Source organism: Oncorhynchus nerka, linkage group LG7 (assembly GCF_034236695.1).
Source record: "Oncorhynchus nerka isolate Pitt River linkage group LG7, Oner_Uvic_2.0, whole genome shotgun sequence".
Taxonomy (NCBI): Eukaryota; Metazoa; Chordata; class Actinopteri; order Salmoniformes; family Salmonidae; genus Oncorhynchus; species Oncorhynchus nerka.
Genome location: NC_088402.1, coordinates 8,057,872 through 8,075,371, shown reverse-complemented (window position 1 = coordinate 8,075,371; position 17,500 = coordinate 8,057,872). Strand labels below are relative to the sequence as shown.

Below are 17,500 nucleotides of genomic sequence, written 5' to 3'. Positions count from 1 at the left end.
TTGATTCAAGACTTGATGCACCTTTATAGCTTGCCATGCAGTAGCAGAGAGCACAGTCTATGGCCATGCAGTAGCAGGGAGAACAGTCTATGGCCATGCAGTAGCAGAGAGAAGAGTCTATGGCCATGCAGTAGCAGAGAGAACAGTCTATGGCCATGCAGTAGCAGAGAGAAGAGTCTATGGCTTGGGTGGCTGGAGTCGCCAACCATTTTTGGGGCCACCTTCTGTACCGCCTTGCGGGTTGGTGCCTTGCAGGTTGGTGCCTTGCGGGTTGGTGCCTTGCGGGTTGGTGCCTTGCAGTTGCCACACCAAATGGCGATGCGCCAGTGAAGATGCCCTCAATTGTGCCGCTGTAGACATTCACTCCTTCACTTATACGCGGGCAGTGAAGAATCATGTCAAAAAACTGTAAGACTGGCCAATAGCTTCTACCTACCCCCAGACCATGAGGCTGCCACGTCACCCCCCCCCCCCCGCCACTTCTCCAGTGTGTGTGTGCCTCTGCACTTTGCCAGGGTCACACAGGGAGATTGGCAACCATAGTGTTGGATCAGTAAAACTGGCTCACATTCACACACACACACACACATTGGCTGAGGCCCTGCGATAGAGGTCCCTGATGATCTTCTTGGCCTTCCTGCGACACCTGGTGTTGTAGGTGTCCTGGAGGGGAGACAGTGTGGACCCAATGGTGTCCTGGAGGGGAGACAGGGTGGACCCTATGGTGTCGTGGAGGGGAGACAGTGTGGACCCAATGGTGTACTGGAGGGGAGGCAGGGTGGACCCTATGGTGTCCTGGAGGGGAGACAGTGTGGACCCAATGGTGTCCTGGAGGGGAGACAGGGTGGACCCTATGGTGTCCTGGAGGGGAGACATTGTGGACCCAAAGGTGTCCTGGAGGGGAGACAGGGTGGACCCTATGGTGTCCTGGAGGTGAGACAGGGTGGACCCAATGGTGTCCTGGAGGGGAGACAGGGTGGACCCTATGGTGTCCTGGAGGGGAGACAGTGTGGACCCAAGGGTGTCCTGGAGGGGAGACAGGGTGGACCCAATGGTGTCCTGGAGGGGAGACAGTGTGGACCCAAGGGTGTCCTGGAGGGGAGACTGTGTGGACCCAATGGTGTCCTGGAGGGGAGACAGGGTGGACCCTATGGTGTCCTGGAGGGGAGACAGGGTGGACCCTATGGTGTCCTGGAGGGGAGACAGGGTGGACCCAATGGTGTCCTGGAGTGGAAGGCAGGGTGGACCCAATGGTGTCCTGGAGGGGAGGCAGTGTGGACCCAATGGTGTCCTGGAGGGGAGGCAGTGTGGACCCAATGGTGTCCTGGAGGGGAGACAGTGTGGACCCAATGGTGCAGTCGGCTGAGCGCATCGCCCTCTGTTGCGCCTCACGGTCCTTACGGCGATGGAGTTGCCATGCCAGGCTGTGATGCAGCACAACGGTACTGTCTCGATGGTGCTTTGGGACGGGCCGAATATCTTTTGCATCCTGAGGTTGAAGAGTCGCTGTCGTGCCTTCTTCACCCCGTTGTGCGTTTAACCATTTTAGCTCTCCCCGGAGACCCCGAGGAACGTGATGTTTATTTTTTTAACGGTTTCCACGGCAGCCCCGTTGATGAGAATGGGCCTGGTTCCGTATGAAGTCCACAATCAGCTACTTTGCTTTTCAGACGTTGAGGGGGTGGATGTTAACCTGGCACCGTCAGCGTGCCTACCTCCTCCCTGTACACTGTCTCGTCGCTGGTCGCCTACTGTCGTGTTGTCAGGGGAACTTGATGACGGAATAGGAACTGTGAGACCACGCAGTCGTGGGTAAACAGGGAGTACAGGAGGTCACCACGTAACCAGAATTCAATAATATAAAACACCCTCATTCTGCCCTAATTCAGATTTAAAACAACCTCATTCTGCCCTACTTCAGACATAAAACACCCGCATTTTGCCCTAATTCAGCTATAAAACAACCTCATTCGGCCCTATTTCAGCTATAAAACAACGTCATTCTGCCCTAATTCAGCTATAAAACAACCTCATTCTGCCCTAATTCAGCTATAAAACAACCTCATTCTGCCCTAATTCAGATATAAAACACCCTCATTCTGCCCTAATTCAGCTATAAAACAACCTCATTCTGCCCTAATTCAGATATAAAACATCCTCATTCTGCCCTAATTCAGCTATAAAACACCCTCATTCTGCCCTAATTCAGCTATAAAACACCCTCATTCTGCCCTAATTCAGCTATAAAACAACCTCATTCTGCCCTAATTCAGCTATAAAACACCCTCATTCTGCCCTAATTCAGCTATAAAACACCCTCATTCTGCCCTAATTCAGCTATAAAACACCCTCATTCTGCCATAATTCAGCTATAAAACACCCTCATTCTGCCCTAATTCAGCTATAAAACACCCTCATTCTGCCCTAATTCAGCTATAAAACAACCTCATTCTGCCCTAATTCAGCTATAAAACAACCTCATTCTGCCCTAATTCAGCTATAAAACAACCTCATTCTGCCCTAATTCAGCTATAAAACAACCTCATTCTGCCCTAATTCAGCTATAACACAACCTCATTCTGCCCTACTTCAGATATAAAACACCCGCATTTTGCCCTAATTAAGCTATAAAACACCCTCATTCTGCCCTAATTTAGCTATAAAACAACCTCATTCGGCCCTATTTCAGCTATAAAACAACGTCATTCTGCCCTAATTCAGCTATAAAACAACCTCATTCTGCCCTAATTCAGCTATAAAACAACCTCATTCTGCCCTAATTCAGATATAAAACACCCTCATTCTGCCCTAATTCAGCTATAAAACAACCTCATTCTGCCCTAATTCAGCTATAAAACAACCTCATTCTGCCCTAATTCAGATATAAAACACCCTCATTCTGCCCTAATTCAGCTATAAAACACCCTCATTCTGCCCTAATTCAGCTATAAAACACCTCATTCTGCCCTAATTCAAAAAACACCCTCACATTCTGCCCTAATTCAGCTATAAAACACCTTCATTCTAAAACACCCTCATTCTGCCCTAACTAATTCAGCTATAAAACAAACTCATTCTGCCCTAATTCAGATATAAAACACCCTCATTCTGCCCTAATTCAGCTATAAAACACCCTCATTCTGCCCGAATTCAGCTATAAAACACCCTCATTCTGCCCTAATTCAGCTATAAAACACCCTCATTCTGCCCTAATTCAGCTATAAAACACCCTCATTCTGCCCTAATTCAGCTATAAAACAAACTCATTCTGCCCTAATTCAGATATAAAACACCCTCATTCTTCCCTAATTCAGCTATAAAACACCCTCATTCTGCCCTAATTCAGATATAAAACACCCTCATTCTGCCCTAATTCAGCTATAAAACACCCTCATTCTGCCCTAATTCAGATATAAAACACCCTCATTCCGCCCTAATTCAGCTATAAAACACCCTCATTCCGCCCTAATTCAGCTATAAAACAACCTCATTCTGCCCTAATTCAGCTATAAAACAACCTCATTCTGCCCTAATTCAGCTATAAAACAACCTCATTCTGCCCTACTTGAGATATAAAACACCCGCATTTTGCCCTAATTCAGCTATAAAACAACCTCATTCGGCCCTATTTCAGCTATAAAACAACGTCATTCTGCCCTAATTCAGCTATAAAACAACCTCATTCTGCCCTAATTCAGCTATAAAACAACCTCATTCTGCCCTAATTCAGATATAAAACACCCTCATTCTGCCCTAATTCAGCTATAAAACAACCTCATTCTGCCCTAATTCAGATATAAAACACCCTCATTCTGCCCTAATTCAGCTATAAAACACCCTCATTCTGCCCTAATTCAGCTATAAAACACCCTCATTCTGCCCTAATTCAGCTATAAAACAACCTCATTCTGCCCTAATTCAGCTATAAAACACCCTCATTCTGCCCTAATTCAGCTATAAAACACCCTCATTCTGCCCTAATTCAGCTATAAAACACCCTCATTCTGCCCTAATTCAGCTATAAAACACCCTCATTCTGCCCTAATTCAGCTATAAAACACCCTCATTCTGCCCTAATTCAGCTATAAAACAACCTCATTCTGCCCTAATTCAGCTATAAAACAACCTCATTCTGCCCTAATTCAGCTATAAAACAACCTCATTCTGCCCTAATTCAGCTATAAAACAACCTCATTCTGCCCTAATTCAGCTATAAAACAACCTCATTCTGCCCTACTTCAGATATAAAACACCCGCATTTTGCCCTAATTAAGCTATAAAACACCCTCATTCTGCCCTAATTCAGCTATAAAACAACCTCATTCGGCCCTATTTCAGCTATAAAACAACGTCATTCTGCCCTAATTCAGCTATAAAACAACCTCATTCTGCCCTAATTCAGCTATAAAACAACCTCATTCTGCCCTAATTCAGATATAAAACACCCTCATTCTGCCCTAATTCAGCTATAAAACAACCTCATTCTGCCCTAATTCAGCTATAAAACAACCTCATTCTGCCCTAATTCAGATATAAAACACCCTCATTCTGCCCTAATTCAGCTATAAAACACCCATTCTGCCCTAATTCAGCTATAAAACACCCTCATTCTGCCCTAATTCAGCTATAAAACACCCTCATTCTGCCCTAATTCAGCTATAAAACACCCTCATTCTGCCCTAACTAATTCAGCTATAAAACAAACTCATTCTGCCCTAATTCAGATATAAAACACCCTCATTCTGCCCTAATTCAGCTATAAAACACCCTCATTCTGCCCTAATTCAGCTATAAAACACCCTCATTCTGCCCTAATTCAGATATAAAACACCCTCATTCTGCCCTAATTCAGCTATAAAACACCCCCATTCTGCTCTAATTCAGCTAAAAACACCCTCATTCTGCCCTAATTCAGCTATAAACACATTCTGCCCTAATTCATTCATTCTGCCCTAATTCAGATATAAAACACCCTCATTCTTCCCTAATTCAGCTATAAAACACCCTCATTCTGCCCTAATTCAGCTATAAAACACCCTCATTCTGCCCTAATTCAGCTATAAAACAAACTCATTCTGCCCTAATTCAGCTATAAAACACCCTCATTCTGCCCTAATTCAGCTATAAAACAACCTCATTCTGCCCTAATTCAGCTATAAAACACCTCATTCTGCCCTAATTCAGATATAAAACACCCTCATTCTGCCCTAATTCAGCTATAAACACCCTAAAACACCCTCATTCTGCCCTAATTCAGCTATAAAACACCCTCATTCTGCCCTAATTCAGCTATAAAACACCCTCATTCTGCCCAAATTCAGCTATAAAACACCCTCATTCTGCCCTAATTCAGCTATAAAACACCCTCATTCTGCCCTAATTCAGCTATAAAACACCCTCATTCTGCCCTAATTCAGCTATAAAACAAACTCATTCTGCCCTAATTCAGATATAAAACACCTCATTCTTCCCTAATTCAGCTATAAAACACCCTCATTCTGCCCTAATTCAGATATAAAACACCCTCATTCTGCCCTAATTCAGATATAAAACACCTCATTCTGCCCTAAAACACCCTCATTCTGGCCTAATTCAGATATAAAACACCCTCATTCTGCCCTAAAACACCCTCATTCTGCCCTAATTCAGCTATAAAACACCCTCATTCTGCCCTAATTCATTCTGCTAATAAAAAACACCCTCATTCTGCCCTAATTCAGCTATAAAACACCCTCATTCTGCCCTAATTCAGCTATAAAACAAACTCATTCTGCCCTAATTCAGATATAAAACACCCTCATTCTTCCCTAATTCAGCTATAAAACACCCTCATTCTGCCCTAATTCAGATATAAAACACCCTCATTCTGCCCTAATTCAGCTATAAAACACCCTCATTCTGCCCTAATTCAGATATAAAACACCCTCATTCCGCCCTAATTCAGCTATAAAACACCCTCATTCCGCCCTAATTCAGCTATAAAACAACCTCATTCTGCCCTAATTCAGCTATAAAACAACCTCATTCTGCCCTAATTCAGCTATAAAACAACCTCATTCTGCCCTACTTGAGATATAAAACACCCGCATTTTGCCCTAATTCAGCTATAAAACAACCTCATTCGCCCTATTTCAGCTATAAAACAACGTCATTCTGCCCTAATTCAGCTATAAAACAACCTCATTCTGCCCTAATTCAGCTATAAAACAACCTCATTCTGCCCTAATTCAGATATAAAACACCCCTCATTCTGCCCTTATTCAGCTATAAAACAACCTCATTCTGCCCTAATTCAGATATAAAACACCCTCATTCTGCCCTAATTCAGCTATAAAACACCCTCATTCTGCCCTAATTCAGCTATAAAACACCCTCATTCTGCCCTAATTCAGCTATAAACAACCTCATTCTGCCCTAATTCAGCTATAAAACACCCTCATTCTGCCCTAATTCAGCTATAAAACACCCTCATTCTGCCCTAATTCAGCTATAAAACACCCTCATTCTGCCCTAATTCAGCTATAAACACCCTCATTCTGCCCTAATTCAGCTATAAAACACCCTCATTCTGCCCTAATTCAGCTATAAAACAACCTCATTCTGCCCTAATTCAGCTATAAAACAACCTCATTCTGCCCTAATTCAGCTATAAAACAACCTCATTCTGCCCTAATTCAGCTATAAAACAACCTCATTCTGCCCTAATTCAGCTATAAAACAACCTCATTCTGCCCTAATTCAGCTATAAAACAACCTCATTCTGCCCTAATTCAGATATAAAACACCCTCATTCTGCCCTAATTCAGCTATAAAACAACCTCATTCTGCCCTAATTCAGATATAAAACACCCTCATTCTGCCCTAATTCAGCTATAAAACACCCTCATTCTGCCCTAATTCAGCTATAAAACACCCTCATTCTGCCCTAATTCAGCTATAAAACAACCTCATTCTGCCCTAATTCAGCTATAAAACACCCTCATTCTGCCCTAATTCAGCTATAAAACACCCTCATTCTGCCCTAATTCAGCTATAAAACACCCTCATTCTGCCCTAATTCAGCTATAAAACACCTCATTCTGCCCTAATTCAGCTATAAAACACCCTCATTCTGCCCTAATTCAGCTATAAAACAACCTCATTCTGCCCTAATTCAGCTATAAAACAACCTCATTCTGCCCTAATTCAGCTATAAAACAACCTCATTCTGCCCTATTTCAGCTATAAAACAACCTCATTCTGCCCTACTTCAGATATAAAACACCCGCATTTTGACCTAATTAAGCTATAAAACACCCTCATTCTGCCCTAATTCAGCTATAAAACAACCTCATTCGGCCCTATTTCAGCTATAAAACAACGTCATTCTGCCCTAATTCAGCTATAAAACAACCTCATTCTGCCCTAATTCAGCTATAAAACAACCTCATTCTGCCCTAATTCAGATATAAAACACCTCATTCTGCCCTAATTCAGCTATAAAACAACCTCATTCTGCCCTAATTCAGCTATAAAACAACCTCATTCTGCCCTAATTCAGATATAAAACACCCTCATTCTGCCCTAATTCAGCTATAAAACACCCTCATTCTGCCCTAATTCAGCTATAAAACACCCTCATTCTGCCCTAATTCAGCTATAAAACACCCTCATTCTGCCCTAATTCAGCTATAAAACACCCTCATTCTGCCCTAACTAATTCAGCTATAAAACAAACTCATTCTGCCCTAATTCAGATATAAAACACCCTCATTCTGCCCTAATTCAGCTATAAAACACCCTCATTCTGCCCTAATTCAGCTATAAAACACCCTCATTCTGCCCTAATTCAGCTATAAAACACCCTCATTCTGCCCTAATTCAGATATAAAACACCCTCATTCTGCCCTAATTCAGCTATAAAACACCCCCATTCTGCCCTAACTAATTCAGCTATAAAACAAACTCATTCTGCCCTAATTCAGATATAAAACACCCTCATTCTGCCCTAATTCAGCTATAAAACACCCTCATTCTGCCCTAATTCAGCTATAAAACACCCTCATTCTGCCCTAATTCAGATATAAAACACCCTCATTCTGCCCTAATTCAGCTATAAAACACCCCCATTCTGCTCTAATTCAGCTATAAAACACCCTCATTCTGCCCTAATTCAGCTATAAAACACCCTCATTCTGCCCTAATTCAGCTATAAAACAAACTCATTCTGCCCTAATTCAGATATAAAACACCCTCATTCTGCCCTAATTCAGCTATAAAACACCCTCATTCTGCCCTAATTCAGCTATAAAACACTCTCATTCTGCCCTAATTCAGCTATAAAACACCCTCATTCTGCCCTAATTCAGCTATAAAACACCCTCATTCTGCCCTAATTCAGATATAAAACACCCTCATTCTGCCCTAATTCAGCTATAAAACACCCTCATTCTGCCCTAATTCAGCTATAAAACACCCTCATTCTGCCCGAATTCAGCTATAAAACACCCTCATTCTGCCCTAATTCAGCTATAAAACACCCTCATTCTGCCCTAATTCAGCTATAAAACACCCTCATTCTGCCCTAATTCAGCTATAAAACAAACTCATTCTGCCCTAATTCAGATATAAAACACCCTCATTCTGCCCTAATTCAGCTATAAAACACCCTCATTCTGCCCTAATTCAGCTATAAAACACCCTCATTCTGCCCTAATTCAGATATAAAACACCCTCATTCTGCCCTAATTCAGCTATAAAACACCCCCATTCTGCTCTAATTCAGCTATAAAACACCCTCATTCTGCCCTAATTCAGCTATAAAACACCCTCATTCTGCCCTAATTCAGCTATAAAACAAACTCATTCTGCCCTAATTCAGATATAAAACACCCTCATTCTGCCCTAATTCAGATATAAAACACCCTCATTCTTCCCTAATTCAGCTATAAAACAACCTCATTCTGCCCTAATTCAGATATAAAACACCCTCATTCTGCCCTAATTCAGCTATAAAACAACCTTCTCCCTTAACTCCTTACTTTATTAGAAAACAGACATGCAGCATTCAGCTTTATACAGCAAAATCACAATACCCTGTTTTTTACTCCGGAAATAAATAGTCATTGAGAAATGTAATTTAGGATATTACACGGTAGGGTTATGCAGGTTGAATATAACACCCTGCGTCATATAAACCAGCCCTATTTCACAGCAACTCAAAAATAATACTGTCGGTCTCTTTGTCTCTAATCTTCTCTCTCTCTTCCATCCCTCTATCTTTAATATTCTCTCTCTCTTCATTGCTCTATCTCTAACCTTCTCTATATGTCTCTATCTCTAACCTTCTCTCTCTGTCTATCTTTAATCGTATCCATCTCCTCTATCCCTATCTCTAATCTTCTTTCTGTCCCTCTCCCCTCCCCTCCCCTCCCCTCTCCGCTCCTCTCCTCTCCTCCCCTCCCCCCTCCTCTAACCTCTCATCTCTCTTCTCCTGTCCTAACTTACATTTCCATTCATTTCAAGGGGCTTTATTGGCAAGAAAGAGAGAAAGAAATAGAGAGAGAGAGAGAGAGAGAGAGACAGAGAGAGAGAGAGACAGAGAGAGACAGAGAGACAGAGAGACAGAGAGAGAGAGAGAGAGAGAGACAGAGAGAGAGAGAGACAGAGAGAGACAGAGAGAGAGAGAGAGAGAGAGACAGAGACAGAGACAGAGAGACAGAGAGACAGAGAGAGAGAGACAGAGACAGCGGCAGATACCTTTGTTGGACCAATATTTACATCACTGCATTGTAACAAACTAAACAGTTTGAAATGTCAAACAAATCCTGTTCATGAACTTCTAAATGGTGTATAGCAGCATGATTGAAGTCTAGCCTAGCCAGCTCTGACAGCAGTCAATCACTACCAGCACATCTCAGCATTCACAGTAGGTGAAGAACTTGGATGTATGAGTGTGCGTGTGCGTGTGCGTGTGTGTGTGTGTGTGTGTGTGTGTGTGTGTGTGTGCGTGCGTGCGCGTGCATGTGCGTGCGTGCGTGCGTGCGTGTGTGCGTGTGTGTGTGTGTGTGCGTGCGTGCGTGCGCGTGCGTGTGCATGTGCGTGCGTGTGTGTGTGCGTGTGTGTGTGTGTGTGTGTGTGTGTGTGTGTGTGTGTGTGTGTGTGTGTGTGTGTGTGTGTGTGTGGGGAACAGGGTATGACCATCTGCATACAGTAGAAATGTTGTTGTTTCTACCTCTAATCACGACGACAAAAGCAACAAGTCTGATCCTAGTGAACTGTAACTCTGACAGAATCCTGAGAGGCACACTCCGTCTAAAGCCATCTCAGTGTAAGAGGTGTCACTACAGTCCCTGGTTCAGAATCAGGGCTGTATCGCATCCAGGCCGTGATTGGCCCTATTGAGCGGTGCAGAATTGGCCCAGCGTCATCTAGGTTTGGGCAGGGGGTAGACCGTCATTGTAAATAAGAATATGTTTTAAAATGACTTGCCTAATTAAATAAAGGTAAAAAAAATATATATATATATATATATATATATATATATATATACAGGTGGGCTACTGTAAAGAATCTCTGTTCTCTACATAGTACACTACCCTATTGGTCCTGGTCGAAAGTAGTGCACTATAACCAGACAGAACCCTATTGGTCCTGGTCGAAAGTAGTGCACTATAACCAGACAGAACCCTATTGGTCCTGGTCTAAAGTAGTGCACTATAACCAGACAGAACCCTATTGGTCCTGGTCGAAAGTAGTGCACTATAACCAGACAGAACCCTATTGGTCCTGGTCGAAAGTAGTGCACTATAACCAGACAGAACCCTATTGGTCCTGGTCAAAAGTAGTGCACTATAACCAGACAGAACCCTATTGGTCCTGGTCGAAAGTAGTGCACTATAACCAGACAGAACCCTATTGGTCCTGGTCAAAAGTAGTGCACTATAACCAGACAGAACCCTATTGGTCCTGGTCGAAAGTAGTGCACTATAACCAGACAGAACCCCATTGGTCCTGGTCAAAAGTAGTGCACTATAAACAGACAGAACCCCATTGGTCCTGGTCGAAAGTAGTGCACTATAAACAAACAGAACCCTATTGGTCCTGGTCGAAAGTAGTGCACTATAAGCAGACAGAACCCCATTGGTCCTGGTCAAAAGTAGTGCACTATAAACAGACAGAACCCTATTGGTCCTGGACAAAAGTAGTGCACTTTATATGGGGAATTAGGGTGCCATTTGGGAGGAAGTCTACATCTGTGTTCAATGTAAACTGTGAGTTGTTTTCAGACTGATGTTGATAAATGACATCGACTGAAGACGTGATTATTTAACAAGGTGATTGTCTTCATATACGAGGGATAGAGAGAGGCCTTTAGGCCGTTAGAAGGACTGAACGACAGCGTCCTGAACGACAGCGTCCTGGGGTTTGGTGTAAGAGCTGTTATTGAGGAGTATGAGCCATGGACTGTTGCAGACAGCTTGTTGTTTTGATGAAGAGGGAGAATCTCTTCATCTTGCTTTGCTTTCAATCGGATGTTTTCAAGGCGTTTGTTTTAAAAGAGGCAAAATTCAAAAAACATTATTATTTATTTTTTAAATGTAGAGTTATTCACACAGATATCAAGTGATGTCTCCGATCCCCACGGAGGTTTGGGGTTTTGTCTTGGTGTGGATAGTTCAGTGATACAGTGTTGCTGCTATAGAGAGTGTGTCCCTCTATTCTCAATGTCTTACAACATTTTTATTGGTGTGGAACTGAGTCATTTTGAACTTATGGGAACCAGTTTCCCAGTTTGACCAAAGCCCCTTTTGCACTGATTTCAGTTTAGTTCTAGGAGTTGTATGCGTGTACCTTACTTCAAGATCTGGCCCCCTGAGAGTACTCTGTCTCCATGACCTCACTGACCTCTGACCTTGACCGTGACCTTGACCGTGTGCTGCAAATATCAGATCGATCCAAGGGTCAGCAGAGATCCATCAAAACAAACCTCTTTGGTCGGTGCAGAAACACAACCTCATCGATCGTTGGTGCACGCCGTGTGTTGTGGTGTGTTGTGGTGTGTTGTGTTGTGGTGTGGTGTGTTGTGTTGTGGTGTGGTGTGTTGAGTTGTGGTGTGTTGTGGTGTGTTGTGGTGTGTTGTGGTGTGTTGTGATGTGTTGTGGTGTGTTGTGGTGTGGTGTGTTGTGTTGAGTTGTGGTGTGTTGTGTTGTGTTGAGTTGTGGTGTGTTGTGGTGTGTTGTGGTGTGTTGTGTTGTGGTGTGTTGTGTTGTGGTGTGTTGTGGTGTGTTGTGGTGTGTTGTGGTGTGTTGTGGTGAGTTGTGGTGTGTTGTGTTGAGTTGTGGTGTGTTGTGGTGTGTTGTGGTGTGTTGTGGTGTGTTGTGGTGAGTTGTGGTGAGTTGTGGTGTGTTGTGGTGTGTTGTGGTGTGGTGTGTTGTGGTGTGTTATGGTGTGTTGTGGTGAGTTGTGGTGTGTTGTGTTGAGTTGTGATGTGTTGTGGTGTGTTGTGGTGTGTTGTGGTGTGTTGTGTTGTGTTGTGTTGTGTTGTGTTGAGTTGTGGTGTGTTGAGTTGTGTGTGAATTGATCATTGTTGTATGTGTGTGTGTGTGTGTGTGTGTGTGTGTGTGTGTGTGTGTGTGTGTGTGTGTGTGTGTGTGTGTGTGTGTGTGTGTGTGTGCGTGTGCGGCGTGTTGTGTGTTCTCTCAGATTTACGGTCCAATGCATTATTCAACACAAGGCTGTTTGCAGGGGGTAGATTAGAGAGAGAGAGAGAGAGAGAGAGAGAGAGAGAGGGAGAGAGAGACAGAGAGACAGAGGGGTCACAACTCCTGCAGCTCTGTCGCACGCTGTGTATGTACATAATCAATTGTAGGCTTCGAGGGGACTCCTATGGTAGGTACACCTATAGCTCCCACTCTTGGCAGTAGTACTGTGGACTACTTTATCACTGACCTCAACCCAGAGTCTCTCAGAGCGTTCACAGTCAGTCTACTGACACCCCTATCAGACCACAGAAAAAGAAAATGAACAACAATGACAAATGGTTTGAGAAAGAAATTGAGAAACCTGTCCAACCAAAACATAGAGACCCAGAAAACCTGAGCCTACGCCTTCACTATGTTGAAACTGAGCTGCACTTCCTAACTTCCTGTCCAATGTATGACCATATTAGAGACACATATTTCCCTCAGATTACACAGATCCACAAAGAATTTGAAAACAAATCCAATTTTGATAAACTCCCATATCTACTGGGTGAAATTCCACAGTGTGCCATCACAGCAGCAATATTTGTGACCTGTTGCCACAAGAAAAGGGCAACCAGTGAAGAACAAACACCATTGTAAATACAACCCATATTTATGCTTATTTATTTTCCCTTGTGTACTTTAACCATTTGTACATAGTTGCAACACTGTATATATACGTAATATGACATTTGTAATGTCTTTATTGTTTCAAAACTTCTGTGTGTGTAATGTTTACTATTCATTTTTATTGTTTATTTCACTTTTGTATATTATCTACCTCACTTGCTTTGGCAATGTTAACACATGTCTCCCATGCCAATAAAGCCCTTGAATTGACTTGAAATTGAATTGAATTGAGAGAGAGATGGAGAGAGACAGAAGGAGAGAAAAAGGTGGATGTATGCGTTTGAGATGAGTTTGTATGAGGTGGATGTATGAGTTTGTAAAATGTACAGTCTACAAAGGCATTCACACACACTGAAGGCGACCAGCTGGTGACTGATATGCACAGCTCTCTATCTCTCTCTCTCTCTCTCTCTCTCTCTCTCTCTCTCTGTGAAGGTTAACAATGGTGCTGTACTGTGAAAACATTTTATCCTATAAACACACACTTTTCACCCTTCTCTCTCTCTCTCTCTCTCTCTCTCTCTCTCTCTCTCCCCATCTATCTTCTCTCTTTCTCTCTTTCTCTCTCTTTCTCTCTCTTTCTCTCTCTTTCTCTCTCTTTCTCTTTCTCTCTCTCTCTCTCTCTCTCTCTCTCTCTCTCTCTCTCTCTCTCTCTCCCATCTATCTTCTCTCTTTCTCTCTCTTTCTCTCTCTCTCTCTTTCTCTCTCTATCTTCATCTCCTTCTCTGTCTCTTCCTCTCCTTGTCCCCTTTGTTCCTCTTTTTAAATTAAATGTGTTCTCTCTGTCTGTCCATCTGGGAGAGAGTGAGTGAAAGGAGGTTAATGTTGTCGCTAGGCTAATCGATAGCTCAGAACGTTCTCTGCCTCGTCGTTGCCATGCTTGTTTCCTTGGCAACAGTTTTTCAAAGCCATTCTCTCTCTCTCTCTCTCTCTCTCTCTCTCTCTCTCTCTCTCTCTCTCTATATATATATATATATATATATATATATATATATATATAAAAATATTATCTTTCTCTCTTTTTCCATGTATCTCTCTCTTTGGTATGATGCAACGCCACCATAGGTAGTGTGAATAGTTACACGAGACACAAGGTTAGAGCGTTTTAGTGTGAGGTTGTGAGCTATAACCGCTGAGCTGAGACAGATACGAACAGTTCCTGTTTACTACAGTGAGAAAATAATCGGAATTACTACAGACACACCAGGGCCGGATTCCAAACTGAGGATATGTGTCATTCCCTCTGTCCTTGGTGATTCCTCCTTCCCTTGAAATTAATCATCCCTGTAATGTAACTCAGGGGAAGGTAATGAGTGTCAAATGGATGTGGTGAACGTTGAACGTCTCATGGATTTTAGTGGAACGGCATTGGAGCTGTGTGTATCTGTGTATATTTCTATCAAAACTATATGTACTATTGCATTCATGACTGCAAACTAAATGCTGTGCTACTTCTTCCTGTGTTAGTAATGATCCCGGTCCATGTATTAACAGACATGGCAAACAGAGTTCAACCTTAAACAGGTTCCCTTTCACACCTTCCTCGAATCAGGTTAACCTGCATAATAATAACAGTCTTTCCCTCTCCCTCTCCCTCTCTCCTCCCCCTCCCTCTCCCTCTCCCTCTCTCCTCCCTCTCCCTCTCCCTCTCCCCTCTCTCCCTCTCCCTCTCCCTCTCCCTCTCTCCTCCCTTCCCTCTCCCTCTCTCCTCCCTCTCCCCTCCCTCTCCTCTCCCTCTCTCCTCCCTCTCCCTCTCCCTCTCCCTCTCCTCTCCCCTCCCTCTCCCTCTCCCTCTCCCTCTCCCTCTCCCTCTCTCTCCATCTCCCTCTCCCTCTCTCCTCCCTCTCCCTCTCCCTCTCCCTCTCTCCTCCCTCTCCCTCTCCCTCTCTCCTCCCTCTCCTTCTCCCTCTCCCTCTCCCTCTCTCCTCCCTCTCCCTCTCCCTCTCTCCACCCTCTCCCTCTCCCTCTCTCCTCCCTCTCCCTCTCCCTCCCTCTCTCACCTTCCATCCCTCTTTCTCCCTCCCTCTCCCCCTCTCTCTCCCTCCCTACCTCCCGCTCCCTCTCTCTTCCCTCCCCACCTTTTTCTCCCTTCCTCTCCCCACTCTCCCTCCCTCTCCATCTCCCCCTCTCTCTCGCTCTCCTTCCATCCCTCTTTCTCCCTCTTGCTCTTCCTCCCTGCCTCTCTCTCTCTCTAGGTGGTGGAAGTTGACACTGTAGTGTGGGTGTTGAGCTGAGAGGCCCTGGTTGATGCTGTGAAAGAGCTCTGTAAGGACAAACACAAGCAAAGGTAAGAACAAGAGAAACAAAGGGGGGGGGCAACTACAGCTGAGACCAAGATACCATGGAGACGTAGCATATGGGCAGAAAGTGGTAGAGAGTGAGAGATGTGAGATGGAGGAGAAAGAGACAGGAAGATGAATGAGGTAGAAGTGAGGAACAGAGATGGGGAGAGGGGGAGCGAGAGAGAGAGAGATAGGGGAAGAGAGAGGGGAAGGGGGAGATAGAGGGGGAGAGATAGGGGGAAGAGAGAGGATGAAAGGGGAGAGAGAGGGGGAGAGAGGGGTGGGAGAGAGGGGTGGGGGAGAAAAGGGTGAAACCGAGAGTTCAGTGGCAGCTTCCTGTACTGTATAGTAGCTCCCAGACCACTTCCCACTGTGAATCACAGCCCACCTCCTCCCACTATGGATCACAGCCCACTGCTTCCCACTGTGGATCACAGCCCACTGCTTCCCACTGTGAATCACAGCCCACCTCCTCCCACTATGAATCACAGCCCACCTCCTCCCACTGTGAATCACAGACCACCTCCTCCCACTAGGAATCACAGCCCACCTCCTCCCACTATGAATCACAGCCCACCTCCTCCCACTGTGGATCACAGACCACCTCCACCCACTATGAATCACAGACCACCTCCTCCAAGTGCAGTGGACTCTACTGCCTACAAAATAGCAGGCGACTCAGATGCTGGCCTACTAGGCAGAGTTGCAAAGAAAAAGCCATATCTCAGACTGGCCAATAAAAACAGAGGAACTCTGCCTAGAAGGCCAGCATCCCGGGATTGCCTCTTCACTGTTGACGTTGAGACTGGTGTTTTGTGGTTACTATTTAATGAAGCTGCCAGTTTAGGCTTTGTGAGGCGTCTGTTTCTCAAACTAGACACTCTAATGTACTTGTCCTCTTGCTCAGTTGTGCACCGGGGCCTCCCACTCCTCTTTCTGTTCTGCTTAGAGACAGTATCCACTGTTCTGTGAAGGGAGTAGTACACAGCTTTGTACGAGATCTTCAGTTTCTTGGCAATTTCTCACATGGAATAGCCTTCATTTCTCAGAACAAGAATAGACTGACGAGTTTCAGAAGAAAGTTATTTGTTTCTGGCCATTTTGAGCCTGTAATCGAACCCACAAATGCTGATGCGCTAGATACTCAGCTAGTTAGATACTCAAGGAGATAGACTGGAGGGAGGAGTTAGACTGGAGGGAGGAGTTAGACTGGAAGGATGAGTTAGACTGGAGAGGGAGGAGTTAGACTGGAGAGGGAGGAGTTAGACTGGAGAGGGAGGAGTTAGACTGGAGAGGGAGGAGAGACTGGAGGGAGGAGTTAGACTGGATGGAGGAGTTATACTGGAAGGAGGAGTTAGACTGGAGAGGGAGGAGTTAGACTGGAGATGGGAGGAGTTAGTCTGGAGAAGGGAGGAGTTAGTCTGGAGAGGGAGGAGTTATACTGGAGGGAGGAGTTAGACGGAAGAGGGAGGAGTTAGACGGGAGGGAGGAGTTAGACGGGAGAGGGAGGAGTTATACTGGAGAGGGAGGAGTTAGACTGGGGGGAGGAGTTAGACTGGAGGGAGGGGTTAGACTGGAGAGGGAGGAGTTAGACGACTGGAGGGAGGAGTTCGACTGGAGAGGGAGGAGTTAGACCACTGGAGGGAGGAGTTAGACTGGAGAGGGAGGAGTTAGACTGGAGGGAGGAGTTAGACTGGAGAGGGAGGAGTTAGACTGGAGAGGGAGGAGTTAGACTGGAGGGTCAGTTGTGTAAAAGAAGCGCACTTTGCTCTAGTTTTACATTGGCTGACTGAATCTCAGAGGGAAGGTGTGTGTGTGTGTTTGTGTGTGTGTGTGTATGTGTGTGTGTGTGTATGTGTGTGT

At 44.5% G+C, this 17,500-nt stretch overlaps 1 protein-coding gene across 2 annotated transcripts in view; it reads left to right on the top strand.

The window, feature by feature from the left end:
- The window catches only part of LOC115124700 (CYFIP-related Rac1 interactor A-like), a 103,792-nt gene that overhangs the window by 26,984 nt on the left and 59,308 nt on the right, over nt 1–17,500 (top strand). For both annotated transcript variants that reach the window (XM_065020143.1, XM_065020142.1), the window contains exon 2: nt 15,551–15,642. The gene's annotated coding sequence lies outside the window, so the exon portion shown is untranslated. The remainder of the gene's footprint in view (nt 1–15,550; nt 15,643–17,500) is intronic.